We start from the raw sequence: 25,284 nt of genomic DNA on the forward strand, positions 1-25,284 counted from the left end.
TGAGGCTCACTCTGCAGTAGCTGTGGAAAAAAACAGAACAGAATGCCATTCTGAATACCAGTCTTGACTATATTCAGCTTTTAAGTCTTACAATTAGTCACTGAAATTAATACCTACACATCTGTGGGGTGTCCCCTCATAGGTTCATAGGTAGATACTAGGCTATCTGCCCTAGGGCATTTATAAGCCTAGCCAGAGTGTATTTGGCTTCCGCCTCCCTATTAGATTAGCCTACTGTGCCTCTGCAAAGTAGGTCACAGAAGGTACCCTTTTAAGATTAGTTTACTGTGCCTCTGTCTAGCAGGGACACAGAAGAGATCCCAGGGGTGAATTTGCGATTTCCCATCCACGCGTCCAGATTTTGCTTGAAGAGGGTCAGCGAGGGGCTATGTCTAACATGAATTGGGATTCTATTCCAGAGTGAGGGGAGCCTCTGGGAAATGAATCTGTCCCTCCAGCATGTCCTATTTATTTTTGTGCTGAGGTTTAGGTCCCTGGAGCGTGTAGCTCTAAGGGACTTGGATTTTTTGAGGTGGAGCATGTCCATTAATTCTGGGTTTGACATGGCTTTGTATGTCAGGCATAGATTGCCTCTGAGTAGGTGGTAAGCAACTGAGTAGAGCTGGAGTTTCTTTAGTCGAGCTGCATAGGACATCTGTTTGTAGCCCATGATCCTCTTGGTGAGGTACTTTTGGGGTCTTTCCAGTTGCTGCAGGTGTCGGGTAAGGTACATCCCAAAAGGGGCATTGTATTCAATTATGGGCCTGATGAGTGACGAGTAATGTGGCACAATGACCTCTCTTGATCTAGATGCGAACCCTTTCATGATAAGGTGGGCTATATAGAAGGTCATTCTAACCACTTTGGCAACGTGATTATCAAAGGAGAGATTACTATCTACGTTGATCCCCAAATCTCTAATTACTTCTTCCATACTTAATGGATTACCACCTATGTGGTAATCTGTGGGCACCTTGTTTTTCCCAAAGGGGATGACTATGCACTTTTTAGCATTTAGCTTGAGGCCGTGGCTCTGGCACCAAGCATCCGTCTCTGTGAGGATGCTTGTGTCAGCTGGAGATTCAATTATGGCCCCCAGTTTGCAGTCATCTGCGAACTTTGTCAGCCATAATCCCCCCGTGTTAGCCTGAACTTCAGAGAAGTATATACCAAACAAGAGAGGTCCCAGAACTGAGCCCTGTGGGATGACACTTGTAACTGGTTTGGATTCAGACATGGCACCTGCGATTCTGACCATGTAGGTTCTATCTCTGAGCCAGTTTGCAACCCATTTTGTGATATAGGGGTTGATATTTAAGCTGGTAAGCTTATTTATGATGCCTGAGTGGGGTATTGTGTCGAAGGCTTTTGCAAAGTCCAGGTAGGCTGTGTGGACTACCTTGCCCTCATCTATGGCTTTGGTAACTGTTTCAAAGAAATCAACTAGGTTTAAGAGGCAAGATCTGCCTTTAACAAAGCCGAATTGGGTAGGGTCCAGTGTCTGGAGGCTCCCAATGTCTTTGTTTATGAATTCCATGATAATACGCTCCATAGCTTTACAGACCAGACTTGTCAGGCTTATGGGGCAATAGTTTCCGGGGTCCATTGTGGCACCACCTTTGTGGAGTGGGGCCACTGTAGCTGTACGCCATTCTTTGGGTACATATCCTGTAGTAAGGCTAAGTTTGAACAGTGACTTAATGTGAAGGTTCAGTTCTTCTTAGAGCTCATGTAAGACACAGCCTGGGAAACCGTCCGGTCCCATAGATGCTGTGTTTTTTGCTTTGGAGAGGGCAGCTTTCACCTGTGCATCTGTGATGTCAGGGAGGTTACATTCAGTTGTGATAGGCATTTGCTCCTTTGGGGGGGAAGGGGGGGGGGAGTTTGTGCTAAATCTGTCTGCCAGGATGTTGGCTATGTCTGTAGGTTCGGTATATTTTGTACCATTATGCAACAATTCAGAGCATATCTGAGAGTTTCCACCCATGTTCCTGACATAACTAAAGAAGGCCTTGTGATTATCTTTAGTGTCTAGGGCAATTTTTCTTTCGAAACTTGCCTTTGATGATTTTATGAGGGATCGAAGTTTCTTGCTAATACTGATCGGAGATGCCTTCCCTTTTTGGGATTTTGCTCTGTCATGTAATAGCTTCCTCCTTCTGTTGTATAGCTTATTTATGGCTGGGGTCCACCAGACCGGTCTCCTGTTTTTGGAGGAGTGAGTCTTGGTTTTATTTGGGATAGCACGATCCATGCATTCCTGCAGGTGCTCATAGAATGCATTTGTAAAGGATTCTGCGGATTGGGCTGTATTATCCTCTGGCCCAGGGGCTTTGAAGGATTCCACCTCAGTCTTGAGAAGTGCAAAGTTGGCTTTTGAGAAATTCTTTACAGTGATTTCCTTGGCTGGGGGTGGGGATGGGATATGGATGATCAGGGAAATAGTTTATGGTCTGATCTTACCAATGAGGGGTTTACCTCTGGTATGGAACATAGAGTCCCCATGTTGGTGATGACCAGGTCCAATATGTTGTTCCCTCGTGTGGGAGTGGTGACCAGTTGTTCCATTGCGTTAGAGTTTATAAATTCAAGGAACCATTGGGCGAGGGTGTTTGGGCTTGAGTAGTTTTCCCAGTCAATGTTTGGGTAGTTGAAGTCACCCAATAACATACTGTTTGGAGAGACCTTCATATTCTCCAGTGTTCTCAGGAATGCCAAGTGGGGTTCCTGTAATAGGGAGGGTGTTCTGTAGCAGGCTACAAACTGAAAGGCAGTTTTGCCCACTGTTAGTTGCACATGGATGGTTTCCAATGCTTCATGCAGTGCCACTAACCTGGAGGTGTAGGTATCTTTGATGAATATAGATACTCCCCCTCCTTTTGTGCTTCGGTCTGAGTTTTGGGGCCGAAACGCATGGTATGAGTTATAACCTGGTAGTGCTGGGGTGCTCTCAGGAGCCTTGAACCAGGTTTCTGTTACTGTACAGACATTGATTTTTCTCCATACTGAGGAGAGCCTTGAGTGTGTATATCTTGAGGTTTAGACTTCTGGCATTGAGTAGCATTACCTTTAGTTTTTTTATCCTTGGGTTGTCTATGGAGGTGGGTTTGTCCTTTGAGCCTTGCCTGAAAAAGGCACTATAGGGGTGGCAAGAGCCTTGGCCAGTATACGAAAGCCTAAGGGTGACAGGTGCAAGGCGTCCCAAGCGAAGCAACGTGGCTTGTCGAGCATGTCATCCCAGGCTGACAGACACTGGATCCCCTTTGAATGACAGCAATACTTTAGCCAATTGTTGAAACTGATCATTTTGTCTTTATACTGTGGCATCATTCTTGGTGAGGGCAAGATGCTACTCAAGGTCAGGGTCATACCAGCCTGGGCTACATGGTCAGAAAGCTCCTCTATGTCTCTTTTTATGTAGTCCAGGGAGGTACGTCTCAGGTCATTCACAACAGCATGGACAATGACGGAGTCATACTTGTACTTGCTTTGGAGTGACCTGAGTGCTTGTGTTATGTGGTGGATCCTGGCACCCGACAGGCAGCTTACAGTGACCTTCTCCTTGTTCAGTCTGGTGAGCGGGACGTCAGTGTGCCGGACAATAGAGTCCCCTATAACAAGTGTATTTGATGTGTTGTTTGGCCTTAAGGGCTGTGACTGTGAGGCACACTGATTTTGTGAGATATGTCATTCGTGGGTATTGTTGAGGGGTGGCTGTTGCTTGGATATCTGCTTAGGAGGTCTTTGCTGTTTAGGCAGATTTTTATTTAGAGCCTCTGAGTATGTTTTTGTGTGTTTATGTGTTGGGTATGCAGATGCAATAGGTCTGTGTGAGACTGGATTTGTGGTGTGGGTGGTTACCTTTTCCTCCTGACTGACTGTGCCAGTCTTGGGTTGAGAGAGCTCTGCTTCCAGTTTGGCTGTGTACCTGCATCTCTCACATGTATTAGAGTTTGTTGGAAGGAGGAGAGGTTTGTCTGTGTACATAAGACAATTGTAACATTGCCTCAAAATTCCCAGATTCACCAGCTGGACTGGAGAGTAACCTTGAAACTGACCCTTGGACATACCAGATTAGTATAGGGAACTGGATTTTTACTGATCAGATTAGGGAAGGGAACTGATTTTTCATTTGCTCAGGAAGGACCAATCGGGAGCCTAATACTTATGAGAAGTCAAGGAGGGTGTAGTGCTTTAGTTAGTTAGTGTTTCCTTATAAGAGCTGAGCAAGTGCAGGGCTTTAGAAAGAGAATAGAGTGATTACTTTGAGAGTTTGAACAGTTCTAAGGGAAAAGTGAAGAGCAGACTTTGTGGAGCCTGGAATAGTTTAAACCTGTTTAGGCGGTGCTGCCCGACGCTGCTCAGTGCGCAAAACCGCGCAAAAAGAGAGTTGTAGGGTTTTAAGAGAGAGAGATCAAGGAGTTTAGAATTGACCCAAAATGGCCAATAACACTACAGCTTCTAGGTAGTAACCACTCCTCCAGGGACAGGCAGGCTGTTCAGTGTTAACCACTCCCACTGGTGAACACAGAGACTTCCCTTTAGCCCAAGCAAGCACTGGCCTTCTAGAAACTTCCAAACAGTTCAGAACAGCAAATCTGTAACTAAACTTTCTTAACTTTCAGAAAGTGGGAAAAAAGCAAGATTTTTTTTTTTTCTTTTTGTTGTAGTTTAAAGGTAGCAGAGATACACAAGCAGCAAAATAATCACAACAGTGCAATAAATGACCCCACACTTGAGTACATTTCTCCCTCTCTGCATTTCCAAATCCAATCCAGAGGTCAAGGGTATCCCGCTTCCTCTCCAGAGGTCATTGAAGTAATGCCTGCATTGCACACCAGTGCAGGGGATACCTGTAGTAGTGGTTAAAGCCCTGGCAATACTATTCCAGGTTTCAGAGTTATATTCTGAGCCTGAATAGTCCCACTGCAGCAACCAGGACCCATGCTCCTTACCTAGGAGTCCAACAAAAATTTTGAATTCCTGGACACCCCACCTCTGCACCTAAAATCACACATGATCTCCAGCAACTCCTGACATGCCTGCCATAGTTCAAGCTCAATGTATAATGCGCATTTCCCACCAACTGCTTTTTATATGCTGCTGTTTTCCCACCTATTGCATGTTTCACTCTGACTGACAGTGTGCACATTTTGATTTTGCAACATTTGAAAATGTTGCGTATCACTTACCATTGCTCAAACAGAGTAGGCAAGGGTGCACATTGGCGGACACTGTGTTTGCGTGACTGTAAGCGATGCGCAATAGTGGAGAACAATGCAATTTCTAGATTGTTAGGTATACAGGCACTTGTGTAATGGTGCTAGTCAAATGTACCATATATATGGTTCTTCAACACTTACAGCTATTACCATAAGAAGGTTGAGAAAACAGTTGTGCATGTTGCACTTCATTGCTGTAATCTGCAATTTCACACCAGTAAAACAAAATTTGCATACCCTGTACTAGAACCCCGGACCATCTGCACTCCACACTTACACTAAACACCTACTGTCACATGATTAATGAGATATCTGCTATCTTAGTAGTTATTGTAAGGTTCTCACTGTTAATCTTAGTGTAATGCTGCTTACTGTGTTTGCGCGATGCACAATATTATTAATTGAATGGATCCGGTTAATATGTGTGGTTGTTTGGATCCTGTCTGCAATTTGGGTGGTCCATTCCTCCAGTTTGTGCAGTGTTGTGCTTCACACAAACCAGGTGAGCACAGCTAGACATGTTTATGCCACATGGTGCATCGTGCAAACACTGGCCAAAAAAAAAATTAAAACACAAAAGGGAGACTGTCCAGAGTTTTGCATAATGTCCAGATATTTTCATCATAGTTTTAGCCTGTTCCTTGTAAAATGTGTGGTTTACTGTGAAATCACTGAAGACTGAAGTCAATATATAATGACATGTATTTTTGTACAGTACTTCATATCCTTCAGAAAATGCATGCTGGACCTTTCCCCCATTAGTTTAGTGTTTGACCATGTTACTGGCACTAAAAGGTTGTATGGAATGATCCACAATTAGTGTACAGGTTTTTGTGGGCAGCTGCACCTCTGCAAGCCATGAAACTTTGCTTGCACGTGCTGTGCATCATTAATATTCATGGCATGAGGCTGAGAGGTGTCACACAATGAGCAGTATCTCGTTCACTAATACAATCTGTGCAGGCTCTGTGCAAAATCTACATGGAGTTTATTGAATCCTGATGAGAGTTTTTACATATATAAAAGTTATTATTGAAATGCTATCAAATAATTAGATTAACATTCACGTTTTTACAAGTTAAACCTGGAGCACACATAACTGTGATTTTTTTTAATGCAAGTTTATATGCTATGCCTCCTTTAAAAAAAATGACAGTTTTATATTAAACATCTTATACAAATAGTGCTTATTGAATCATTAAATGTTATTTCTTTAAATACAATAGCGTTTTAGTGGTTGACATACTTTGCAATTTTTTTCTTATTATTTAGTGGTTTGGATGGGTTTGAGAGATTGATGTATAATGCAGAAGTGGCTTGGATTCACTTGTAAGTATTTTTGTGTGGATTGTAGCTGATAAACTGTTCATTTGGAAGCCCTTGTCATGAGGACCAGTTAGAAGCAGCTTAATTAGTGTCATGAGCACTTTTGTGATTCTGCAGGAATTCTGAACATTCTAAGAGCTCTCCAGGTTACTTCTTCTGTGTCAAATTAATAATCACAATATTTTGAATCATATGCTAATATGTCAAAAAATACAAGTTAGATAATAAGCAAAAGACAATGAATTGCATACTAAACAACTGTCAGTTATTACATAAGTCCGAATGCTTGAAGTATACCAAAAGTATAGTTTATACATTAGCCTATAGAATGACACTTCTGATAAAAAATAAGATTTTGTTTCTCTGTTAATGTCTCTTTTTAATGATAACAAAACCTAATATCTCAGAACAATTTATTATGGAAAGTTTGAATCTTAAAAGGGAAGATTTTCAAATATTTGTTCACATACCATTAGCCATAACATTTAAGGAAAAAATAGGACTGTTTTTAACAGTAGTGCTAGATTAAAGATTATCAAATATATAAGGATAAATATAAATATTCTATTATATGATACTCTACTTTAGGATTGTAGCTTAAATATAAAACCTAGGACTAGTAATAGTACAAGACAGTATACAAACATAAGTAGAAAGAGATCAGAATAAGTAAACATGTATATAGTTAAAAAAGATAAATCAATCTACAAGGGTGGGTGGTTGGCATAGTGGTTAAGGTGTTCACTTTATAACAGAGTCAAGGTGCAGGGTCAGAATCTCACATGGAATAATTGGCTGGGCTTAGAATGGCCAACAAGGACAGTTAGCCTGATACTAATTTATGAACTTATGATCCTATGAACAACTTTACACATAGTAAATAAAATAGTAAAAATATAAAATCATCTGACCTATAAATTAATAAATATAAAAATAACAACTGACTTCCTCCATATAATAGACCAGGGAGATAATGTCAGGCACTGGGAAAGATAATTGTAGAGATATTTAATTTAGTCAACTTATAATAAAGAGTTTGAATACTTGTTTATCTTTTCTTATTCATAATAACTTACTGATGGGCTTTTTAAGATGATGCTCACTAGAAATATGACACATTACTATGAATCAGAAGCATAAGCTAAGCATTGTTAGTCTAATGGAGAGTTTAGGTAGTTAGTTCATCATTTTCAACAACCTAGGAATATGTTATTCCAAGGTAGAATGATTTAGGGTCATATAATTTGGTAATTTATTATTTTCAAAAGTTGCGTTTATATTACGCTGTCGAAAACTCAAACTGTCGACAACATAATAATTGACATGAAAATGTCAAAATCCCTGAACATCAAACACACACACAAAAACCCCCACCCAAACACAACACAAATTATACCAACTCTGAGATCGCACTACATTGCAGTAAATGGAAATCTCCCCTTATGGAGATTTCCGTTTACACGCGCGATGACTTTCACTTTCTACATTCTGGTGCCAATATCAGCTTTGATACTGTCGGCCTTTGACAGGGTGAAGTAGACCCCAAACGTTTTGTCCATAGTTCAAGATTTCATATTTTTATATATTAAGTATATAATAAATTTTGTACATAAATGTGATTTCATTATACCTGTGTTTTCTCTCTTTCTCTTGTATAAATGTCTTATTTTAAAAGCATATCTGCTAATATTAATGATCTGAATAATCCAGCAAAAAGTGGAAGTATGTTCAAATACTTGCAATTACATAAAGCTTAAATAGTATTTCTACAGGAAGCACATTTACTTAATAAAGATGTAAATAAACTTCCATTAAATAACTATTTGACTTTAGCAGGTTTTTGCTTTTGAGCTAAAAGAAGTGGCACTCTCATTTTATGGAAGAACTCACCAGTAATGTCTAAAGTAAAAGATACCAATGTTGATAAAAATGGTATATTAAGCATTATTATAATTGAGTGGAACAGAAACTATATACATTGGTGAACTTTTATTGGATTCCAGGGGTTGGAGCTTAAGATGCAAAAAAAAAAATACTTAGATACTATAGCCTATTACAGGAAAGGTGAAGTCATAATGTCCGGTGATGTTAATTGCATTTTATCAGACAAAGATTTCATTACAGGTAGAAAGCTGAGAATCACATTTTCAAACAAAGACTTAATGAATTTTGTAAATCAAATGAATTTAAAAGATATATATGAGCTAAAGAAAACACACTGACTTCAGTTTACCCATTATTCATATAGATATGAAATACAAACAAATATTGATGCAATTTTTATCTCATACATGCTGTTATCACAAATCAGAGATGTTTCAATAGTTTCATGTCCATTATCAGACCATAATGCTATAATCTTTAATATTACTTAAAAACTGACAATTTCATACATCACAGGAGATTATCAATGTACATTATTAAAATAAAAGGATTCAAGGATTGGTATGTTAAAGAGATCAAAAATGTCCTAGAAATAAACATGAATGGTGAAGTATCTGGTATTGCCCTCTGGGATTCATTAAAGATTTACTTAAATGGAAGAAATACAAACTGGTATATTAGTAAAACAAGAGAATGCGGCAAAGAATTGAATACACTACAGGCCAAAATAGGCATACTAAAGCTAAATCTAAAACCAAATGAAATTATCAGTGAGTCTGCATGTAAAAACTTAAATACAAAATATGTTAAAATTCTAAATCATAAAGTTTCAATAAACCTGGAAAAACTTATCCTTCGGGCATATTCAGTAAATCCCTTAAGCTTTCATAAACTTGCTCTTAGATCAAAGAAAATGAATAAACTAAATCATATCATAGAAATTATCACACATAAATAATTAGAAAAGAAGAACCGATATTAAAGGCATTCTTGAGGGCTTTAAAATATTTTATGAAAATATGAATAATATAAATAACCTAGATAATGATGACATAGTTGAAACTTTTCTAAGGGAAATATAAATAATAAAATAACAAGTGAACAAATAAAAAAAATGATAGACCATTCACCTTAACAGAAATAAAAGATCAAATAAAAAAGTTAAAAAATAATAAGGTGCCGGGCTTACATGGTCTTATACCAGAACTATATGAAATACTACAGGATGATTCAGTTACAATAGTAGATAAGGTCTATAAAAAAAGTGCTGAAGTCCCCCATCATGGAAATGCTCCTTTATATCACCTATTTTAAAACAAGATAAGGATCCTACAAAGTGTTCATCATACAGACCCATTTTACTTTTAAATGTGGACTATAAGATGCTCATGTCCATTTTAGCTAACATAATTAATCTACTTAAACCTAAACTAATTAACAATGATTAAACTGGGTTTGATTTAAATAGACAAGTACAGGATAAATATAATAAAATACATTAATACACTATTCAAATAAAAATAGAAACAAACTTTCTGTGATTAGTCTCAATTTAGATAATCCCTTTGACTCAGTTAATTGGTCATACCTGTTTAAAACACTTAAAGTGTATAATTTCTCACCAGAGCTAATTGCATTAATTTCTAAGTTATACAATAACTCTTGCACTTATGTAAAAATTGGTTCTTTTATTTCTAATTCCTTTAAATTACAAAAAGGCACAAAACAAGACTGTCCATCATCACCTTTACTTTTTGATTTAGCTATAGAACCCTTTGCTAATTGTATTAGATCCAATAAGTTCATTAATGGTATCAAAATAGAAGATTTCAAACTAAAGATTCATTTTTTGACTGATGATATTTTACTAACAATAGGAAATATAGAAAATTCATTACAACATATAATTAGTTCTATGAGTCAGTTTGAAGAAATCTCAAACTTAAGATTTAATCATAATAAAACAAGTACATTATTAATTTATAAAAATTAATAGTTTCATACAAAAATATTCTATCTTCATTTGGAATAGCATTTGTATAACCATTATGTCTAATAGTAATGAAATGATACAAACTTTCAACAAGCTGTTGATAAAACTTTAAGTTTAGTCACAAATTGGAACAGATTCTTCTTTACCATGGAAGAACGATTAATGCTTATTAAGATGGAAATTCTCCCTAAAAATATTGTTTGTTTTACAATCTTTAGTACTATCTCAACAAAAAGATGTAGAAACTAAATAATATTCTACTTAATTTTTGGCATCCTAATAAACCAAGAGTTTCCTTTGATTGTCACAGAAAAGGTTGGGATAATGGTAGAATAGGATCACTTCATATTTAATTGTATGCTTCAACAGTTGTAAAAATTATAGTGTTATGGACAAATTTGTCGTATGATTCAAAAGAGAAACAAATACATCAAGAAATATTATTACTAAATAATAAATATATCACAACTAGTCATAAACAATTAGTCCCTAATACTTTTATCTGGTTATTAAAATATTTTTGCATAAATGGAATTACACCATGTTCTCAAATTCCCTATTTAAACAACAGCATTTCCTTTTCTCAAAAGTTCATATATTCTAACCATTATATTAAATATTTAAATATTTTCTATGTTTCCAATTGCATATACAAATGACTGCTTAGAAACCCATAATCTCAATAAAATGCTAGCACTGAAACAACAAAGTAATTTAATTTATTGGCATCATTTCTTTTTTTTTCAACAAATTTTCTTTTTCTTTTTACATTAATAAATGTCAAAGATAAAAACCTTTTTACAACATGACCATATATATATATGTTATGCATTGATGTCAATACCACAGGATATAGGTCGTACAACATATCTATTTACACTATGTACATAGATGCTTTCACTCTTAATTCCACAGTTATACAGGCAGTATATACATTCGTAATATCCAAGTTATTATTTAATATCTGAACTTGTATGTGTTCTTCGGTTCCATTAGAGTGCATTTCTAAGTTGCTGTGTGATGAATTATGCTAATATGATATTAAAGGTTTGTTCCCAAATTTCTCTGGATTTCATGTTTTTCTTTTATCTATTACTATTTTATGAGCTAAAAGGTGTTGTATAGCTACTTGTTTAAAACCCTCCCAAGAGATATTTATCATATCTAGCCATTTAAAAGCTATATACAGTTTCATTAGTAGGAAGATTGTTAAAAGTGTATTTGCTTATTTTCTTGGTATGTTGGGTGGGAGAATGTGTAATAGAGTGAATTCCCAAGTTAATGTTGATGTTTGATAAACCATTTTTTGTATTTGTACCTTGAGAGAGTTCAAGAGTTTATAGACACATTTACAGCTCCAAAATACATGGATTACGTCAGCTATCTGGTCCTTACAGTGTGGGCAGAAAGATGATTTTTGATGTGTTAAATTTGGTAGGATTGCAGGTGTAAAATATGCATTATTATTGATCATGAGCTGAGTGTATGCTAACTTTTTGAGGGGTATAATCTTCAGTGTTAGATTGATTGCCTGGCTTATTTGTTGATCATCTATGGATGGTTTAATTTTCCCCAGTAGTTAGAGAAGATGAGGTCTTTCTGCTATTTGATTTCATTTATCATTTTATATGAATTAGTAATAGTTTTCTTTGTTGTGATAATAGTTTTCCAAAACCTGCTACACGTTTCTATGTCACTATTGGTCATAGTAGCATTTTGGAGGTAACTAAAACACAGTTCTTTGATTTGTCTTAGGACTATTATGTGTGATTTAGGGAAGTTTAAGTTGGTCCTCATTTTTCGTATTGAGCAGTTAAGGTAAGGATAAATATCTTGGATTGTTTTATCTTTCAGTCTGGGAAAAGGGACTAAGTCCAGCATCTTATTATTTATTTTTAAATTTGGGTTTTTATGAAGGGGTTGCAGTATTGTCATGGTTTGTCCAAGGTTCAAGAATTGAAATAGCTTTTGCACTAAGTTGATAGGATGTTTTAAGGGCTCTATAATGTTATAAGTTTGTATTTCTTTCTGATTCAGGAATGGAAGTGCTTTGGGATTGAAACCTAGAGCTTTAATATATCTATAATAGATTGTCACCCAAAGAGGAGACCAATATTCCATTGACGGGTTATGTTCAGCTATTCTTAATATTCTGTTAGTGTTAATGATCGAGTAGTACATTTTAAAATCTGATAAATTTAGTCCTCCTTTGTTTTTAGGGAGTGTTAATTTTGGATAGGAGATCCTGGTTTTTTTTGGGTTCCCATATAAATTTTGCTAGGAAGGTATGAATTTGTTTGAAGAATTTATTATGTATTATTGTCTGTGATGCCATGAATATATACATTAGTCTAGGTTAAATGTTCATTTTGATTATTGATACTTTGGCCAAGAATGGTAGTTTTAGGTTGTTCCATCTTTTACAGTCTTGCATTATGTTTTGCCATTTAAGGTTTACATTGTATTGACAGAAGTCTTTGTTATTCTGGAAAAAGGTGATTCCCAGGTATTTAGTTTCTTCTTTTATTTTTATTGTGTTTAACAATGGTATTAGTGAGATGAGTGTGGGTGTTTTTAGGGGGAAAATATTAGTTTTATTGAGGTTTAGTTTGTGGTTAGACATAGTCAAGAAATGTTCAATTGCAGCTATTATTTTGTTTATATCTGAATTTGGTGTAGTGCAGTATATGTTCAGATCATCCGCAAATGCAGTGAGGTATATTTTGAAGTTGTGTGTTTTTGGAAGATTGTGGTATGTGTTTTGTTTAATGTATAGAAAGAGTGGTTCTAGGTATAGGTTAAACAGGAAGGGTGATAATGGGCATCCTTGCCTTGTTCCATTTTTTATTAGAATCCTATTTGCCTAAGTTGTATTTATATAGAGAGATGTGTATGGGTGGCTATAGAGAGTCTGGATGATCTGAATGAAGTTATTTGTTATATTAAAGTAGGGTAGTGTTTGGAGTAAGAATTCTAGGTTAACCCTATCAAATGCCTTGTGGGCATCCACTACCATTGTGTAGATGTTGATATTGTATCAGTTAGCGTAGGATATTAGTGCATCTAATGTTAATGTATTGTTACTAGTCTGTCTATGTGGTGTAAAACTGGATTGTTCTGGGGAGATGATTTTCTCTATCAGATGTTTCATTCTGTTTGCAAGTATAGAAGTAAATATTTTAGTATCTATATTTAAGAGGGAAATGGGTCTGTAGCTGTCGGGGTTTTTGGGGCCTGTGTGTTCTTTTAATATAAAGATGGTTTTAGAGGCATTAAAGTGGATATCATTTATTTTATAGTTTATTATGTAATTCAGTGTATAGTATAGTAGTTTGGCTATCAAGGGGGAAAATGCTTTGTAAAATTCTGATGTGAGTCCACCCGGACCGTGAGCCTTATGTGCTTTTAAGTGTTTGATTGTTGTAATAATTTCACTGATGGATATCGGTTCAGTTTAGTTTAGGGAATTTCAGTTTTTGAAGGAAAAGAGTTCTATCTTCCTTTGAGGTTTGTAGTATTTGTGCTCCATATATTTGAGAGTATATTTGTTCAAATGTTTTAATCATGTCTCCACTTCTAACCAATCTTTCTATTACCATCACCTTGAAACTAGAAACCTGCTGCAACAAAATTGCTAAATTTACTACTAAATCTAAACACTCCTCCCATCATTGTGCCTCTCTCCACATGATAAAGTGGCTAGAGCTTCCTAACCACCTTGTCTACCTTCAGCTTACTACAGCCCACAAAATAGTCTTTAAACCTACTGCATGCCCTGCTCTTACTAATATCTTACCATTCTACACTCCGCACAGACCCCTTAGATCTGCCCAACAAAATCTACTTTCTGTATGTAAACCAAAACATCCCCCTGGCCAGTTTCTCCTTTTCTATTCACTAGCCAAAAAATGGAACTCCCTCCCACCCCTGCTAAGAATCATTACAAGCTTCAAACTCATCAAATCCCAGCTCCACTCCCACCTTTCCCAAAACTGGAAATGTAATTGCATTCTTCCTACCTAACTCCTCCTAATATCACTTATATATGTACTCCCTCATGCACATGCTATTTTTTTCCCTACAAATGCCTTGCTCTGAATCTAAAGAATGGTTAGATGTAAATATTGTACATAGCTCTCTATCCCTTCTCTCTGTTACTTTTGTCCCCCTTTTTCTTCCTTTCTTTGTTCACCTTTTCAGTTTGATACAACTCCATATATAATTTTACATTTGTTTTCTAAAACATTTATAATTGTATGTATAATTGCATAAATGTATGCTTGTTTTAATTGTATGCAATAAGGAGCTTTTCTCTCCAGGCCTAAATGTAAAACTCTATGCTTGTTTTAATTGTATGTAATATGGAGCTTTTCTCCCCGAGCCTCCACTGAAAATGGGCCCTCTGGGCCCAGTGGACCTCCCCGGTTATCAAACTGGAAATCAATAAAATAATTTCATTTTTTTGTGTAGTTTTTGTCTCTGTAGTTTATTTCTGATATATTGGAGGCATTTTTGTGTTGGGAGATAATTCTGGCCAGAGCTCTAGATGGTATTTGAGCTTCTTCTGCGTAAGTGGCTAACATTTTGGCTTCATAAAAAAATAGGTTCCTGGTTTCTAACATATATAGATCCCTTTGCAGTTTTAAAAGTTCTGCTTCTGTTTGGTTCTTGGGGTTATTTATTCGTTCTTTTTCAAGATGCTCTATTTTCCCTGTCAGTGTAGGCTCCTCTTTCAGTTGTATTTTTTTTATAGTATGCTGCTATTTTGATAAACAATCCTTTAATTTGTGCTTTGGTTGCAGCCCATTCTATGTCAGTTGGTACTTGGGAGTTAGTGATATTTGTAAGAGCTATTTTTAGTATTGCTTCTGTTTCTTTTATTACATCCATTTTGGAAAGTAAATTAGGGTTTAATGACCAATTATGACCCCTATTCTCTAAATATATCTTTTTGTCCCAGCTAATGTTCAGTGTGATTTTGGAGTGATCTGAAAAGAACCTGGTATGTATAGTTATTGTTGGGTCCATGTTAATGAATATGTCAGAGATTGAGAAGAAGTCTATCCTTGACCACATTTTGTGGCATTGCGAATAGAATGTGAATTTCCCTGTTTTATCTTCACTATTCCTATATTTAAAAGGGTCATATAGTTTGAAATCTTGTTTGAGTTCACTAAGGGCTAATGTGGCTTGTTTATTATGTGATTTGGTCCGATTAGATTTATCCTTTTCTAGGTTTTGATATGTATTCCAGTTACCTCCAATCACTAGGTAGTGATCTTTAAATTGGTTTAAGGTTGGGTATAATGACATAAAAAAGTGTTTTTGGGTATTACAAGGTGCGTAAACATTAAGTACCATTATAGGTTTTGGTATTGTAGGACTAGTGAATGTTATGTAACACCATCTTCCCTCCTTGTCAGCTTTGGTTTTTGGTTTTAAGTATTTTTCCTTAAATTCTTTTTTAATTATTATGGCTGCTCCAGCACTGTTTGTTTTCCCCTCTGAAGTTATGATTTGACTTATCCATTTCTTTGTTCTAATTTCTGCCCATTGCTCTGCAGTCAATTGTGTTTCTTGTATTAGTATGAGGTTGGTTGTGGTTTTTAATGTAAGGTGTAAGAATAGTTTTCTTTTCTTCTTGTTTTGGAGCCCTTTAACGTTCCATGATAATATTTCCCACATTTCTTCATTAGGTGTATTCCTTAGATATGTCATGTATATTAGTTTTGTTTTGTTATCTTTGTATGTGTTACTGTGTGATGGTTTAGGAAATCATCTATTTATCCCCGTCCCTACTCTTTGCCTAACCACTATATCCCTGGACCAGGAATAATCAAGGAGGGGATGAAGGTTTGTTATATGGTTTACCTTTACGTCTAATCTTGGAATGTGTTTTCTTTTTAGATATAGATTTAATCCATAGTATCCCCTCTGTGTTACTATATACAATGCAGACAAAGCTGAACATATTAGTTCCCTCAACAAACACTGCTACTTAATGTCCCTAGCCTCTTCCAACATACTATTTATACAATTATGGTATTGCATTTAAGGTACAGCATGTATTGTTTTTGTCTTGTGACTAATTCTTTCTAATAGTATTTTTTTAAAACAGCAAATTAATATACATTCCTCAGGAAATTATAGCAATATATGTACCATAGTAATATTGTTAAACAATCAATCTTGTTATTTTTACATTTTTCTTTCATTTGACTTCTTTTTCCTCCCCTTTATTTATTCAGATTTTGGCCTTCTTTGGTGCCTGTAATGTTTTTCCACATCAATCTGTATGGGTTATAAAATATATATGTGGCTTCTATTTATCAGGGGTAGGAAGTATATACATAGAGAAAAAAAAAAGCTTAGCCAAACAGTCCTTCTGCTATAGGTAGCATATTAAGACTATATTTACATTATCCCAAGATTGTTAGGTTATTTTACTATTTTCCTGAGACTACTTCTCTCCAGGATCTTTTAACATATTTCTAGTATTTACATAAAACATTTAACATTTTTTTCCCAATATTAATCTATGAGCTAGCCTGTTTCTGACAGTTTATTTCTTGATATTTTAAGGCTGGATATTCATTCACCTTCACAGTACTGAGTGTACTGTTTTACTGAATGGTTCAGTTCAACAGTACCTTATTTCTTCAAGGTTTTGCTTGCAGGTTGGTTGACATATATGGTGCAGCTTTCTTCTTTTAGCTGGTGCAAATCAATTTTCGTTTTTCAAACAGTAAAATCTTTTGGAGCTTGCTGAGATCCATTTTGTCTGACTGTTCTTCTTAATGGAGCCCTCAAAATCGTAGGGGGACCGATTTTTGCAGACCAATGTCCCAGGAGAAGGTTCCTTCCTGTATTCGAGCATCGGAAATGGCAGTTGATTTTTGGTTCCTACCCAGGCTGTACTTCCTTTTCCTGTGTTCCTCATGGCTCACATCATGGATTTAAGGGCCTAGACAGCAAGGGGAAGCTTTCAGAGTTGGATCCCAGCTAGAGTGCTCGTGAATGGGGTTGTTTCTTCACCCAAGGGTTGTTTATAATTTTTGTGGATTTATTTCATTAATGAAGGTGGAATTTGCTTGAAATCGAGCAGGAAAGTCTCTTTTGCCCCTTTGGGGTTAGTGACCATGTATTTAACCTCTTTGATGTAGAAGATTAATCAATTTGGATATTTCATCTGGAATTTGATTTTTTTTTTTATTAGGAACCTGCAGTATGGAGATAGTAGTTACCTTGCTTGTCTTATTTGTATTGGGAGATTTTGAGCAAAGGAGATTTTATTATTATTCCAGGTGAGTGTGCTTTTTTATTTCCTGCCAGTATGATTTTATTTACATCTTGATAGTTTAATATTTTAATATAGACAGGTCTTGGTTTCAGTGATGTTTGCGTTTCCCTCAGGGCTCTGTGGGTTCTGGGCTCTCTCTATTGTTATTTGCTGTATTTCTTCAGGTTCCTCTAGCAGGGAATTTATTATTTGCTTGATTGTTGGTATTAGATTGTTATGAGGTACAGTTTCAGGTATTCCTCTGATGATGATATTGTTCCTTCGAGATTGTGCTTCTAGGTCTGTTATTTTTGCTTGTAAGTTTTATATTTCTTTGTCATGGGCAACAGTTCTTTGAGAAATATGGTCTATTTTTATTTCATTTTCTATTATTTTGGACTCAGATTTTTCCATTCTGGATATTATTTGGCTAAATGAGTCATCCAAGGATTGAAATTGTAATGCTAAGTCCTTTATTGCTTGCTGAATAGGTAATAAGGTAGTTTTTATGTCTTCCAGATTATCTGGCAGGTCTGTCTTGGATTTATTTGTAGTTTTAGAGTTGTCAGTTTGTTTAGTTGTCTTTTGTCTTTTTGAAGTTGTGTCTTTCTCATGTGAGGCTAGTACTGAGAATTTGGTCTTAGTTGTTGTTGTTTCCATATTATTTTCCTCTTTTGAGATATTGCTGTACAGTGTTTTACCAATCTTGTAGTCAGATGCAGGGCTTTAGTAGGACATGGCTTAAGCTGTTATTCAGAAGTCTTAGTTAATCCTGCTGTTTCTGAGCTGAATCTGTCACTTTTTCTTCCCCTTTTATTTGCTGGATGATATTAGCAGTAAATATCTACAGTTATTTCTGTATTATTAATTCTGCATTGCCTTCTGTGTTTGTTTTAATCCAGGGTATATCAGAGAGTTAGGTGATAGCAGTGTTTACAGAACAGCGGCCATTTTGAACTCCACCATTAGCATCATTTTTAAATAGTACTGATATATGTACTGCTGAAAATTTAAGATCCATATACAATCACGATTCTGAGATGTGGTTAATTTTACAAATATTTAGAGACTTTGTGAACACAGAGATAAATAAGATATTTAACCTAGATAAGAAATAAGTCCCCAAATAATTGGAGTTCTTAGTAAATAGCAATAATAATGCAATGCAAAATAAACCATATTTGCCACAAATTTATAAAATTCTTAGGTGCAATTTCACATTTTTAGACAATTAATAATGAATATTCCACTGAAGAATGCAAGACAAAACCACATCTTTGTTATACTGGAAAGGTTTCACTTGGAAATGTTTACACTGAGCTTTTGTCATGCCTAACAAAATTACAATTATGTATTAATCAGATAGAATTAAATTCTGGAGATGTGATTCTGAAATAATAGCTGATTGGATGCATATGATATATGAATATGAGTCATCTCCCCTTTTTGGAATGAAATGAATAACTTCATTCAGGCTCTTTGGTCAGATAGATGTATTATTTCTAATTCTTTACCTTTATTTAATGCTCAGATTCCTGATATAATTCCAAAACAACAAATGCTTCTTCTTTTGTCTAGTCTTGATATACCCAGAAAAGTAATAACTAAAAATTGGAAAAGTAAAGTTACCCCCACTAGTGTTGAACATATTAGTATGTCAAAAATTGCTTGCAGTAGTGAATTGCACACTATAAAGATAAGAACTTCTAATATTACACATTTATATAAATCTTGGCTTAAACTTAAAGACTTGCTTGAAAAATATTAATTGCTGTTGATATATAAAACGTTGATGCATTGATCAGCTGTAGAGCTCTATAAATAGTTATTTGTTTTATAATTTTGTTTTATAATTGATTAATGTATCTATTGTTTTAAAACCAAATAAAAAAATGAATAAAAATAAAAGAGACATTAATGGTGGAATGTCAACCACTGAATGTAGGACTGAGAGTTGGAAACACCAAGTTTTTACTAAAACAAAAAGGCCCTTCAGCAGGCATTTCCTCTATTTTAGAGTTTGCATATAAAAAAACAACAACTTTGTACTATCAGTTAAATTGACAGGCCTGACATCACCATCTATGAGTTTCTTAGCTATGCTGGGCCTAACTAAACATCTTTTTTTCTTAATTAATTTTTCTAGCCACTGATTATACATAGTCCATCATGGAGGAATTAGCTGTAAAAGAAGGGTCATAGATAGATTCCACACACAGTCTCTTCAGGTTTTCCCAAAACATCTTCCCCAGTGTGTTCTAGAAACAGCCAGTCATTCAATATTCTTAATAACAACCTCTAACATTGTGTAATGGTTTTAGTTATATTCTATAACAGTGCTTAATTTAATAGCATCTCAAAGTAAGCATAATTTTATATGTATATGATCGGAAGTTCCAAGGATTGCATTTCGCTTCACTGAATTTATAAAAATTAATTATGTTACTAAAAGCTAAATCAATAATGTTATTTTCTGTCATGGGAAAACTTACCAACTGTAGTAAGCTCCTATCTTGTGCGACCACTAAAAACTCACTTTCATAATGATTTGCACATGAGAGGGTGCACCTGTTAATTTTTGGACAACTAAAGTCCTCACAAAAGTAAGATTGTCTCATTAAGAATGCATGATAAACAGACAGTGAAACTATGATGCACCACACTGTACATTCCAGGAGTTCAATAACATACAGCAAGTTAGATATCACTTAATATTAAAGTAAATTAATTAGATCAATGACAAGTATCTAAATTTTTATTTCCTTTTTTTTTGTGAAAACAGATACAGTAAAATTTAACAATATTAATAGACAGGTAGTAATATGACCAGAGAATACATTGCTGAATAATAAAACATAATGCAAAACAGTATGACAAAATTCCATCATTGATTGTATATGCCAACTTCAAGCTAGAATATGTTCAAAAAATGATTTCCAAAATTCTGTAAAGTGAGTGTGGGATTTCTCAGTGTAGGTTAAATAATTGTGAGCTAGTAAGTGTTTGGTAGCTAATTGTCTGAAACCCTCCCATGTCAGCGAATATGGAGACACCACTGTGTTTGGAGCTTTGGTCCATGTTCTGTGGCCAGAAGGTGTGGAATGAGTTATAGCCTGGTAGCACAGGAGTGCTTTCTGCTGCTTTAAACCAGGTCTCTGTTACAGCACAAATGTTGATGTTCTCCATTTTGAGGAGTGCTTTGAGCATCTTGAGATTTAGACTTCTAGCATTGAGCAGCATGACCCTCAGATTCAATGTATTTATGCAACATACAGTTAGTATTATAATACAGTTAGTATTCAAAATACATAAAAGCATGCCAATAGGTTCAATACCACACTCATTTAAGTAAAAAACTAATAAATACTAAAGTAAGCAATTAATGTTTTTGCCAGATGCACAGAGGGATAAAGCTCTGACTCCAACCCAGGAAACCCAAGTTTGAATAGCAACTCAGGTGCTTGATGGTGCAGGCAGAGAGACTGGGACAAGCTCATTCTGGTGGGTGAGGGAAGATGGTTACCATCTGGCTCATGGCACTGTGCTTATTAAAGGGCTGCAACTGAATATCAGAGGCCTATCAGGATGAAGTAAGATTGTGCTGGGAAGTATGACAGTGGTTTCCAAAGCTGGTGATGGTAGCTCCTGTTAGCACATGTGGGGAACACTCATATATGCACAAGATGGCATAGATAGCCCTTGCAATGATGCAAGTGTTCAGATGACCATTGGAGGAGGGTTATACTTAAAAGAAATGAATAAAACCTCTCTTTACTGAAGTGCTGTCAAAACCTCAAAACACCCGCAAGGCTGCCTGGATGGCATCCCACCTTGGACAGGGTAATATTTGTTCAATGGAAAGCTTTGTGATTGGCTGGTAAGAGAGCACAGAAAATGAGAAATAAGTAAAGAAGAAAAGAAAGAAAGAGTAAAACAAGCAAACAGAATAAACACATAACTAAAACAGATAACTAAATGCATAAATACTGAGATATACAATTTGAATGAGAACATATTTAATTAATTGGAAACGCAATACATGCTATTCTGAGATAAAATACTTACATCTTGAATAATTTATATACATCTAATGAAGAAATTCTACAAAAGCAAACTGGAAGTTAGCACCAGTAATAATAATCACATAAAATTAAATAGCAGTATATCATGTAGCAATATATAAATCCTTATACCTTTTTATATAGAGTACAAATCTTATGCAGGTCAAATTATTTGCATCGTATTTAAACAAATACACAACCCTCAACATTTTGCATTTTAGGGCTGCACTTATATCACAAACACACTCTGTTCAGACTTTACAAAACCCCAAAGCAAAGATTCAGTGCTCAATGGTATGAGCATTGCTTCTGAGCTATAGGTCTACAACATAATCTTGTGGAATTTGTATGACCTGTCCATGTCTGAACATGGTTTCCTCAATGCACTTTGTTTACTACCAAATAATTTGGTAGTTGATGAAGTATACTATCTTGTCAAATACAAATTATATGGAAGTAGATTTGTGCCAGAGGATAAAAGGCATAACAATTACATAAATAATTACTTGTAGCATATTTTTGCATTTAGCATTCTGAAACCAGACTAGGTGGGATGTTATATGGTTTCTTTGGTATATTGATTCATGTTCAGAAACCTGCTGAATTCATAGCTGTGATGATGTCATAATACTTAAGTAGTGATTTACATCACTATTTTGTATTACTTTCTCTCTGTTGCAACCATCCATGAGGAAATAGCAGAGCACCATAAAACCACAAAAACAAAACTGAGCACAAATGCCAGACAAATGAGGAACAGAGCAAATCAATGATATAATCCAAATTAAGTTTTAATCATGTACAACCACTAAGTACAAAAATCCATAACAACAATAAGCACTTTCATCTTATGTTTCATGGGACTTCAGAAATAATACTAACCTAAAATTGTAAGTTTAAATAGACTGCGAAAGCAAGTAACATGATACATTAAAAATCATTCAGGTTTTAAAACAGCGATCACAACATTTTGTTATATAAATAAAAAAATACCAACACACTTTAAACTAAGTGTTCCTCTATTCCATTTTCAAATACAGACAGTACCCTAGAAAAAGAAAAAGAGATATTATAAATTAAATAAAATCACAACTTCAAAAATTACTGTTGCTGTACAGGTTCATCACAATATTTTAGTCTATCCATCAAAATCATTCAATTTTAATAGACATGCTATGGAACAGTGTTCATTGAGACCTGGATAATTAATAGCATTGAAATTGAATTGCCAATATAGCTGTCTAACTTCTAGAAGCAGGGACCAACAACTGCCTCTAATATTCAGTGTAATCTGTTCCAAAACAGTAAATTTAAACTGGTGGTCAGGGTTAGGTATAATATGTTTGATGAGTGCATTAATGTTCTTATTACTCCTAATATCATAAATATGTTTGTAAATCCTTTGCTTTAAAGTTTGCTCAGTTTTACCAACATAATACGTTTTACAAATCTGGCATAAAGCAACAGAGACCACACTGTTAGGCAGTTAAAATTGTTTCATCCTAGCTCGTCTGCTGTTAAGCATAAATTCAGCACCAACCATAACATATTTACAATAGTGACAACAGCCACATTTACTCATACCTGTTACACCAGTACCCAAATCATGGTGGTGTTTCTCAAATAAGTTTTTTAAACAACTACCCTTTTGGTAAACTGTAACTGGACTATTTCCTAACTTCATGCTTGTTTCAACATCATCATTAGATATCACTTTCCATGTTGTAAGTAGTGGCAAGACAACAACTATAAACATTATTCTGCACAAGTTCCATTGGTTGAAATTTATTAAAATGTTGGGGTCCTTCTGATAAAATCAGGTTAAAATGTTCCATTTCCCTTTTATGAATCACCTTTTCCTTTAGCCTTCTAACCTGTTTGTAAAAACATACTCTCCATCAGGTGACATTCTTTCAAAAAAAATCAGACTCCCTACTAATCATTTGGGTAGCTCTAACGAACTGTCCTTTTATGACGGCTCTTTCTTGATGTGGAGGATGTGCACTACTATAATGAAGCATAGTGTTTGAGCATGCAGGTTTGCTATAAATGTTTGCTATATATGCCTTAACATTAAAATCTTTCCCTAAATATACATCAATAAATGGTATACCTATATTGTTATACTCGTAGCTAAAAACAAAAAAACTCAGTGCTACTATTAATAAAAAGTAATACATTTCTCCAATGTGTTTTTAGAATCTTTTCAAATATGAACAATGTCATCCTGGTATCTTGTGTAAAATCTGAGACCTTCCTTGTAGGCGCTATTCATGACAAATTGTTTTTTCCCAATGTATCATAACCAAATATGCAAAGAGTAAACCACAATTAGAACTCATTGCCACCCCTGATAATTGCACATAATGCTTGCCCTCAAAGTAAACAAAATTATTTTTCAAAATAAGTTCAAGCATTTCCTCATATGTGTTAATTTGTTTCTTGGAGAACATTTTTTTTCTTGTAAGACCTCAATAAACCGTTGTATACCTAGTTCATGTGGATAACAGTATAAAGGTCTTTAACATCTATCATAACAAGTAGATCTTTTTTGTGAAATTCCACCTGATTAATTTTTTTCCAAGAAGTTCTATGAATCACTGCACACCTGTTCTTCCTTGCTCAATAACCCCTTTAAACTAGTGCCTATATATTTTGTGCAGGCACTAGTTATAGACCTTCTACCATCAACTACTGGTCTCATAGGTAGAAAATATATAATTTTATGGATTTTGGGAATTCCAAAGATAGTAGGCATAATTGGTGAAGGCATACTAAGATAATTAAATTCTTTTATAGATATTATGCCTTCTATAAACATGTCTTTGATCTGTTCTCTGATTCTTTTATAAGCTAAATTTAATTCATTAATGCTTACCAACACATAAACTTCTCCATCCAAATTATCCAACATCCTTTTATTATATTCAGCATGATCCATTAACACAACCCCCCCACCCTTATCTAGTTTCATAATCCTTAAGCCCTGATTTCTCAATTTTTCAATTATTTCTCTTTCACTAGTCAAAATATTAGACTTAGAATTATGTGTGTTATTATTCAACACATTTCTTAAGTCAATTTCACATAATTTTTCATATAATTGTAGACCTGGATGGAAAGGAGTGTTGAATGTACTAGAAATCTTGAAAGGGTCTGAAGCAGGTGACATTACCCTAAAATTAAACATCCTGATATATATTTTAATAGCCATTAATAAATTAGCAATATTTGCATTTCTGGAAGGAACATATGTCATACCTTTTGATAACAGGTCAATTGTTTCAGCATCAATCTCTATAGATGTAAAATTACACACTTTAAAATCCCCACTGCTATTAGTTACAATTTCACAGACAGCATTACTAAAAGCAATATCATTAGTAGTGTCCATAAAAAGTTTATTATTAGGAGACATATTATAGGTGGACAAACCATCCGCTATCTCCAATTGCGATGATACAATTGAATTGTAACTTAAAGGTTTAAAGTAAAAACTCTATACCAGTGGCAGACATG

Source organism: Protopterus annectens, chromosome 6.part0 (assembly GCF_019279795.1).
Source record: "Protopterus annectens isolate FY-2018-M chromosome 6.part0, PAN1.0, whole genome shotgun sequence".
Taxonomy (NCBI): domain Eukaryota; kingdom Metazoa; phylum Chordata; order Ceratodontiformes; family Protopteridae; genus Protopterus; species Protopterus annectens.